Source organism: Lithobates pipiens, unplaced genomic scaffold (assembly GCF_037356315.1).
Source record: "Lithobates pipiens isolate NorthernLeopardFrog02 unplaced genomic scaffold, aLitPip1_a1.2 Scaffold_63, whole genome shotgun sequence".
NCBI lineage: Eukaryota > Metazoa > Chordata > Amphibia > Anura > Ranidae > Lithobates > Lithobates pipiens.
The window spans coordinates 1,392,016-1,401,278 of NW_027507885.1; positions in this window are offsets into that span (position 1 = coordinate 1,392,016).

Below are 9,263 nucleotides of genomic sequence, written 5' to 3' on the forward strand. Positions count from 1 at the left end.
GGAGATGACGGAGGAGTGAGGATAATGAGGAGAGACTGAAGGAGGGGGTCTGGAGGAGATGACGGAGGAGTGAGGACAATGAGGAGAGACTGAAGGAGGGGGGTCTGGAGGAGATGACAGAGGAGTGAGGACGATGAGGAGAGACTGAAGGAGGGGGTCTGGAGGAGATGACGGAGGAGTGAGGACAATGAGGAGAGACTGAAGGAGGGGGTCTGGAGGAGATGACGGAGGAGTGAGGATAATGAGGAGAGACTGAAGGAGGGGGTCTGGAGGAGATGACAGAGGAGTGAGGACAATGAGGAGAGACTGAAGGAGGGGGTCTGGAGGAGATGACGGAGGAGTGAGGACGATGAGGAGAGACTGAAGGAGGGGGTCTGGAGGAGATGACGGAGGAGTGAGGATAATGAGGAGAGACTGAAGGAGGGGGTCTGGAGGAGATGACAGAGGAGTGAGGACAATGAGGAGAGACTGAAGGAGGGGGTCTGGAGGAGATGACGGAGGAGTGAGGACGATGAGGAGAGACTGAAGGAGGGGGTCTGGAGGAGATGACGGAGGAGTGAGGACGATGAGGAGAGACTGAAGGAGGGGGTCTGGAGGAGATGACGGAGGAGTGAGGACGATGAGGAGAGACTGAAGGAGGGGGTCTGGAGGAGATGACGGAGGAGTGAGGACAATGAGGAGAGAGTGAAGGAGGGGGTCTGGAGGAGATGACGGAGGAGTGAGGACAATGAGGAGAGACTGAAGGAGGGGGTCTGGAGGAGATGACGGAGGAGTGAGGACAATGAGGAGAGACTGAAGGAGGGGGTCTGGAGGAGATGACGGAGGAGTGAGGACAATGAGGAGAGACTGAAGGAGGGGGTCTGGAGGAGATGACGGAGGAGTGAGGACAATGAGGAGAGACTGAAGGAGGGGGTCTGGAGGAGATGACGGAGGAGTGAGGACAATGAGGAGAGACTGAAGGAGGGGGTCTGGAGGAGATGACAGAGGAGTGAGGACAATGAGGAGAGACTGAAGGAGGGGGTCTGGAGGAGATGACGGAGGAGTGAGGACAATGAGGAGAGACTGAAGGAGGGGGTCTGGAGGAGATGACAGAGGAGTGAGGACAATGAAGAGAGACTGAAGGAGGGGGTCTGGAGGAGATGACGGAGGAGTGAGGACAATGAGGAGAGACTGAAGGAGGGGGTCTGGAGGAGATGACGGAGGAGTGAGGACAATGAGGAGAGACTGAAGGAGGGGGTCTGGAGGAGATGACGGAGGAGTGAGGACAATGAGGAGAGACTGAAGGAGGGGGTCTGGAGGAGATGACAGAGGAGTGATGATAATGAGGAGAGACTGAAGGAGGGGTCTGGAGGAGATGACGGAGGAGTGAGGACGATGAGGAGAGACTGAAGGAGGGGGTCTGGAGGAGATGACGGAGGAGTGAGGATAATGAGGAGAGACTGAAGGAGGGGGTCTGGAGGAGATGACGGAGGAGTGAGGACAATGAGGAGAGACTGAAGGAGGGGGTCTGGAGGAGATGACGGAGGAGTGAGGACAATGAGGAGAGACTGAAGGAGGGGGTCTGGAGGAGATGACAGAGGAGTGAGGATAATGAGGAGAGACTGAAGGAGGGGGTCTGGAGGAGATGACGGAGGAGTGAGGACAATGAGGAGAGACTGAAGGAGGGGGTCTGGAGGAGATGACGGAGGAGTGAGGATAATGAGGAGAGACTGAAGGAGGGGTCTGGAGGAGATGACGGAGGAGTGAGGACAATGAGGAGAGACTGAAGGAGGGGTCTGGAGGAGATGACGGAGGAGTGAGGATAATGAGGAGAGACTGAAGGAGGGGTCTGGAGGAGATGACGGAGGAGTGAGGACAATGAGGAGAGACTGAAGGAGGGGTCTGGAGGAGATGACGGAGGAGTGAGGATAATGAGGAGAGACTGAAGGAGGGGGTCTGGAGGAGATGACGGAGGAGTGAGGACAAGGAGGAGAGACTGAAGGAGGGGGTCTGGAGGAGATGACGGAGGAGTGAGGATAATGAGGAGAGACTGAAGGAGGGGGTCTGGAGGAGATGACAGAGGAGTGAGGATAATGAGGAGAGACTGAAGGAGGGGTCTGGAGGAGATGACGGAGGAGTGAGGATAATGAGGAGAGACTGAAGGAGGGGGTCTGGAGGAGATGACGGAGGAGTGAGGACAATGAGGAGAGACTGAAGGAGGGGGTCTGGAGGAGATGACGGAGGAGTGAGGACAATGAGGAGAGACTGAAAGAGGGGGTCTGGAGGAGATGACGGAGGAGTGAGGACAATGAGGAGAGACTAAAGGAGGGGGTCTGGAGGAGATGACGGAGGAGTGAGGACAATGAGGAGAGACTGAAGGAGGGGGTCTGGAGGAGATGACGGAGGAGTGAGGACAATGAGGAGAGACTGAAGGAGGGGTTCTGGAGGAGATGACGGAGGAGTGAGGATAATGAGGAGAGACTGAAGGAGGGGGTCTGGAGGAGATGACAGAGGAGTGAGGATAATGAGGAGAGACTGAAGGAGGGGGTCTGGAGGAGATGACGGAGGAGTGAGGAGAATGAGGAGAGACTGAAGGAGGGGGTCTGGAGGAGATGACAGAGGAGTGAGGACAATGAGGAGAGACTGAAGGAGGGGGTCTGGAGGAGATGACAGAGGAGTGAGGATAATGAGGAGAGACTGAAGGAGGGGTCTGGAGGAGATGACGGAGGAGTGAGGACAATGAGGAGAGACTGAAGGAGGGGGTCTGGAGGAGATGACAGAGGAGTGAGGATAATGAGGAGAGACTGAAGGAGGGGTCTGGAGGAGATGACGGAGGAGTGAGGACAATGAGGAGAGACTGAAGGAGGGGGTCTGGAGGAGATGACAGAGGAGTGAGGATAATGAGGAGAGACTGAAGGAGGGGTCTGGAGGAGATGACGGAGGAGTGAGGATGATGAGGAGAGACTGAAGGAGGGGGTCTGGAGGAGATGACGGAGGAGTGAGGACAATGAGGAGAGACTGAAGGAGGGGGTCTGGAGGAGATGACGGAGGAGTGAGGACAATGAGGAGAGACTGAAGGAGGGGGTCTGGAGGAGATGACGGAGGAGTGAGGACAATGAAGAGAGACTGAAGGAGGGGGTCTGGAGGAGATGACGGAGGAGTGAGGACAATGAGGAGAGACTGAAGGAGGGGGTCTGGAGGAGATGACGGAGGAGTGAGGATAATGAGGAGAGACTGAAGGAGGGGGTCTGGAGGAGATGACGGAGGAGTGAGGACAATGAGGAGAGACTGAAGGAGGGGGTCTGGAGGAGATGACGGAGGAGTGAGGACAATGAAGAGAGACTGAAGGAGGGGGTCTGGAGGAGATGACGGAGGAGTGAGGATAATGAGGAGAGACTGAAGGAGGGGGTCTGGAGGAGATGACGGAGGAGTGAGGACAATGAAGAGAGACTGAAGGAGGGGGTCTGGAGGAGATGACGGAGGAGTGAGGACAATGAGGAGAGACTGAAGGAGGGGGTCTGGAGGAGATGACGGAGGAGTGAGGACAATGAGGAGAGACTGAAGGAGGGGGTCTGGAGGAGATGACGGAGGAGTGAGGACAATGAGGAGAGACTGAAGGAGGGGGTCTGGAGGAGATGACGGAGGAGTGAGGACAATGAGGAGAGACTGAAGGAGGGGGTCTGGAGGAGATGACGGAGGAGTGAGGACAATGAGGAGAGACTGAAGGAGGGGGTCTGGAGGAGATGACAGAGGAGTGAGGACAATGAGGAGAGACTGAAGGAGGGGGTCTGGAGGAGATGACAGAGGAGTGAGGATAATGAGGAGAGACTGAAGGAGGGGTCTGGAGGAGATGACGGAGGAGTGAGGACAATGAGGAGAGACTGAAGGAGGGGGTCTGGAGGAGATGACAGAGGAGTGAGGATAATGAGGAGAGACTGAAGGAGGGGGTCTGGAGAGATGACGGAGGAGTGAGGACAATGAGGAGAGACTGAAGGAGGGGGTCTGGAGGAGATGACAGAGGAGTGAGGATAATGAGGAGAGACTGAAGGAGGGGTCTGGAGGAGATGACGGAGGAGTGAGGACAATGAGGAGAGACTGAAGGAGGGGGTCTGGAGGAGATGACGGAGGAGTGAGGACAATGAGGAGAGACTGAAGGAGGGGGTCTGGAGGAGATGACGGAGGAGTGAGGACAATGAGGAGAGACTGAAGGAGGGGGGGTCTGGAGGAGATGACGGAGGAGTGAGGACAATGAAGGAGAGACTGAAGGAGGGGGTCTGGAGGAGATGACGGAGGAGTGAGGACAATGAGGAGAGACTGAAGGAGGGGTCTGGAGGAGATGACGGAGGAGTGAGGATAATGAGGAGAGACTGAAGGAGGGGGTCTGGAGGAGATGACGGAGGAGTGAGGACAATGAGGAGAGACTGAAGGAGGGGGTCTGGAGGAGATGACGGAGGAGTGAGGACAATGAAGAGAGACTGAAGGAGGGGGTCTGGAGGAGATGACGGAGGAGTGAGGACAATGAGGAGAGACTGAAGGAGGGGGTCTGGAGGAGATGACGGAGGAGTGAGGACAATGAAGAGAGACTGAAGGAGGGGGTCTGGAGGAGATGACGGAGGAGTGAGGACAATGAGGAGAGACTGAAGGAGGGGGTCTGGAGGAGATGACGGAGGAGTGAGGACAATGAGGAGAGACTGAAGGAGGGGGTCTGGAGGAGATGACGGAGGAGTGAGGACAATGAGGAGAGACTGAAGGAGGGGGTCTGGAGGAGATGACGGAGGAGTGAGGACAATGAGGAGAGACTGAAGGAGGGGTCTGGAGGAGATGACGGAGGAGTGAGGACAATGAGGAGAGACTGAAGGAGGGGGTCTGGAGGAGATGACAGAGGAGTGAGGATAATGAGGAGAGACTGAAGGAGGGGGTCTGGAGGAGATGACGGAGGAGTGAGGACAATGAGGAGAGACTGAAGGAGGGGGTCTGGAGGAGATGACGGAGGAGTGAGGACAATGAGGAGAGACTGAAGGAGGGGGTCTGGAGGAGATGACGGAGGAGTGAGGACAATGAGGAGAGACTGAAGGAGGGGGTCTGGAGGAGATGACGGAGGAGTGAGGACAATGAGGAGAGACTGAAGGAGGGGGTCTGGAGGAGATGACGGAGGAGTGAGGACAATGAGGAGAGACTGAAGGAGGGGGTCTGGAGGAGATGACGGAGGAGTGAGGACAATGAAGAGAGACTGAAGGAGGGGGTCTGGAGGAGATGACGGAGGAGTGAGGACAATGAGGAGAGACTGAAGGAGGGGGTCTGGAGGAGATGACGGAGGAGTGAGGATAATGAGGAGAGACTGAAGGAGGGGGTCTGGAGGAGATGACGGAGGAGTGAGGATGATGAGGAGAGACTGAAGGAGGGGGTCTGGAGGAGATGACGGAGGAGTGAGGACAATGAGGAGAGACTGAAGGAGGGGGTCTGGAGGAGATGACGGAGGAGTGAGGACAATGAGGAGAGACTGAAGGAGGGGGTCTGGAGGAGATGACAGAGGAGTGAGGATAATGAGGAGAGACTGAAGGAGGGGTCTGGAGGAGATGACGGAGGAGTGAGGATGATGAGGAGAGACTGAAGGAGGGGGTCTGGGAGGAGATGACGGAGGAGTGAGGACAATGAGGAGAGACTGAAGGAGGGGGTCTGGAGGAGATGACGGAGGAGTGAGGACAATGAGGAGAGACTGAAGGAGGGGGTCTGGAGGAGATGACGGAGGAGTGAGGACAATGAAGAGAGACTGAAGGAGGGGGTCTGGAGGAGATGACGGAGGAGTGAGGACAATGAGGAGAGACTGAAGGAGGGGGTCTGGAGGAGATGACGGAGGAGTGAGGACAATGAGGAGAGACTGAAGGAGGGGGTCTGGAGGAGATGACGGAGGAGTGAGGACAATGAGGAGAGACTGAAGGAGGGGGTCTGGAGGAGATGACAGAGGAGTGATGATAATGAGGAGAGACTGAAGGAGGGGTCTGGAGGAGATGACGGAGGAGTGAGGACGATGAGGAGAGACTGAAGGAGGGGGTCTGGAGGAGATGACGGAGGAGTGAGGATAATGAGGAGAGACTGAAGGAGGGGGTCTGGAGGAGATGACGGAGGAGTGAGGACAATGAGGAGAGACTGAAGGAGGGGGTCTGGAGGAGATGACGGAGGAGTGAGGACAATGAGGAGAGACTGAAGGAGGGGGTCTGGAGGAGATGACAGAGGAGTGAGGATAATGAGGAGAGACTGAAGGAGGGGGTCTGGAGGAGATGACGGAGGAGTGAGGACAATGAGGAGAGACTGAAGGAGGGGGTCTGGAGGAGATGACGGAGGAGTGAGGATAATGAGGAGAGACTGAAGGAGGGGTCTGGAGGAGATGACGGAGGAGTGAGGACAATGAGGAGAGACTGAAGGAGGGGTCTGGAGGAGATGACGGAGGAGTGAGGATAATGAGGAGAGACTGAAGGAGGGGTCTGGAGGAGATGACGGAGGAGTGAGGACAATGAGGAGAGACTGAAGGAGGGGTCTGGAGGAGATGACGGAGGAGTGAGGATAATGAGGAGAGACTGAAGGAGGGGGTCTGGAGGAGATGACGGAGGAGTGAGGACAATGAGGAGAGACTGAAGGAGGGGGTCTGGAGGAGATGACGGAGGAGTGAGGATAATGAGGAGAGACTGAAGGAGGGGGTCTGGAGGAGATGACAGAGGAGTGAGGATAATGAGGAGAGACTGAAGGAGGGGTCTGGAGGAGATGACGGAGGAGTGAGGATAATGAGGAGAAACTGAAGGAGGGGTCTGGAGGAGATGACGGAGGAGTGAGGACAATGAGGAGAGACTGAAGGAGGGGGTCTGGAGGAGATTGACGGAGGAGTGAGGACAATGAGGAGAGACTGAAGGAGGGGGTCTGGAGGAGATGACGGAGGAGTGAGGACAATGAGGAGAGACTAAAGGAGGGGGTCTGGAGGAGATGACGGAGGAGTGAGGACAATGAGGAGAGACTGAAGGAGGGGGTCTGGAGGAGATGACGGAGGAGTGAGGACAATGAGGAGAGACTGAAGGAGGGGTTCTGGAGGAGATGACGGAGGAGTGAGGATAATGAGGAGAGACTGAAGGAGGGGGTCTGGAGGAGATGACAGAGGAGTGAGGATAATGAGGAGAGACTGAAGGAGGGGGTCTGGAGGAGATGACGGAGGAGTGAGGACAATGAGGAGAGACTGAAGGAGGGGGTCTGGAGGAGATGACGGAGGAGTGAGGACAATGAGGAGAGACTAAAGGAGGGGGTCTGGAGGAGATGACGGAGGAGTGAGGATAATGAGGAGAGACTGAAGGAGGGGGTCTGGAGGAGATGACGGAGGAGTGAGGACAATGAGGAGAGACTGAAGGAGGGGGGTCTGGAGGAGATGACGGAGGAGTGAGGACAATGAGGAGAGACTGAAGGAGGGGGTCTGGAGGAGATGACAGAGGAGTGAGGATAATGAGGAGAGACTGAAGGAGGGGTCTGGAGGAGATGACGGAGGAGTGAGGACAATGAGGAGAGACTGAAGGAGGGGGTCTGGAGGAGATGACGGAGGAGTGAGGATAATGAGGAGAGACTGAAGGAGGGGGTCTGGAGGAGATGACAGAGGAGTGAGGATAATGAGGAGAGACTGAAGGAGGGGGTCTGGAGGAGATGACGGAGGAGTGAGGACAATGAGGAGAGACTGAAGGAGGGGGTCTGGAGGAGATGACAGAGGAGTGAGGATAATGAGGAGAGACTGAAGGAGGGGGTCTGGAGGAGATGACAGAGGAGTGAGGATAATGAGGAGAGACTGAAGGAGGGGGTCTGGAGAAGATGACGGAGGAGTGAGGACAATGAGGAGAGACTGAAGGAGGGGGTCTGGAGGAGATGACGGAGGAGTGAGGATAATGAGGAGAGACTGAAGGAGGGGTCTGGAGGAGATGACGGAGGAGTGAGGATGATGAGGAGGATGAAGATCCTCCATACATCTCCTGTAGATGGAGAGAATTTCTCAGAACACGGAAATGTCGTTGGAAAGATTCGGTTATTTTTAGGATGTGATTTTGGGATGAATGGAATTTTCTGAACAAACCTCCCAACTTCCTGATCCGGGAACGAGGGACACCTATAGGGAAAAGTATTTCCCGGAATAGGACACGCCCCCTTGTCATGTTAAACCCACAAGGGATTTATTTTTCCCACTAATATTCCTTTATATCGGTTTTTCGGGATTTCCAAATGTAGCAATTCAGATGAAAGGCTTAGCGCCGGGAGACATTTTCTGATAGATAAATATTGTATTAATGGATCAGACCAACGTGAGGGACAGGGGGACAATGTGCCAAATCAGGGACAGTAGGGAGCTATGAATCTCCCCCCCCCCAATCACAGCGAGACATTCCCCACCCCCATCCTTCCAATCCCACCACTCACTGCAACCAAATCCAACGTACACAATGATCACCTCCCCCCTCCCCCCACACATATCCCCTTCGTCCCCTGAATCACTAGGGATGGTCCAGATGTTCCAATCCAATGTAAGTTCGACTCGAACATCGGGTGTTCATTCGTTCACCGAAGAACCGAACATTACGGGGGCGTCCGCGACAAATTCAAATGCCGCAGAGTGACCCCTAATGCAGTGCACTGACTGCTGCTGATTGGCCAAAGCATGCACCTGACCTGCACGTTTTGGCCAATCACAGCGCCCTGTGCTAAGAGAGCCATAATTGGCCAGGAATGCCTTTGGCCAATCATGAGTCAATCCAAACCCCACACTATAGCAGGCTGCCTACAGACACACACACAGTGTACAATGTATGTATGTACAGTACAGGCAGTGTATATATATATATACAGTGGGGACGGAAAGTATTCAGACCCCCTTACATTTTTCACTCTTTGTTATATTGCAGACATTTTCTAAAATCATTTAAGTGCATTTTTTCCTCATGAATGTATTGTGTGTATAGTGTGTGTGTGTGTATAGTGTGTGTGTGTATAGTGTGTGTGTATAGTGTGTGTGTGTGTATAGTGTGTGTGTGTATATAGTGTGTGTGTGTGTGTATAGTGTGTGTGTGTATAGTGTGTGTGTGTGTATATAGTGTGTGTGTGTGTATAGTGTGTGTGTGTGTGTATAGTGTGTGTGTGTATAGTGTGTGTGTGTGTATATAGTGTGTGTGTGTATAGTGTGTGTATAGTGTGTGTGTGTGTATATAGTGTGTGTGTGTATATAGTGTGTGTGTGTATATAGTGTGTGTGTGTGTGTATAGTGTGTG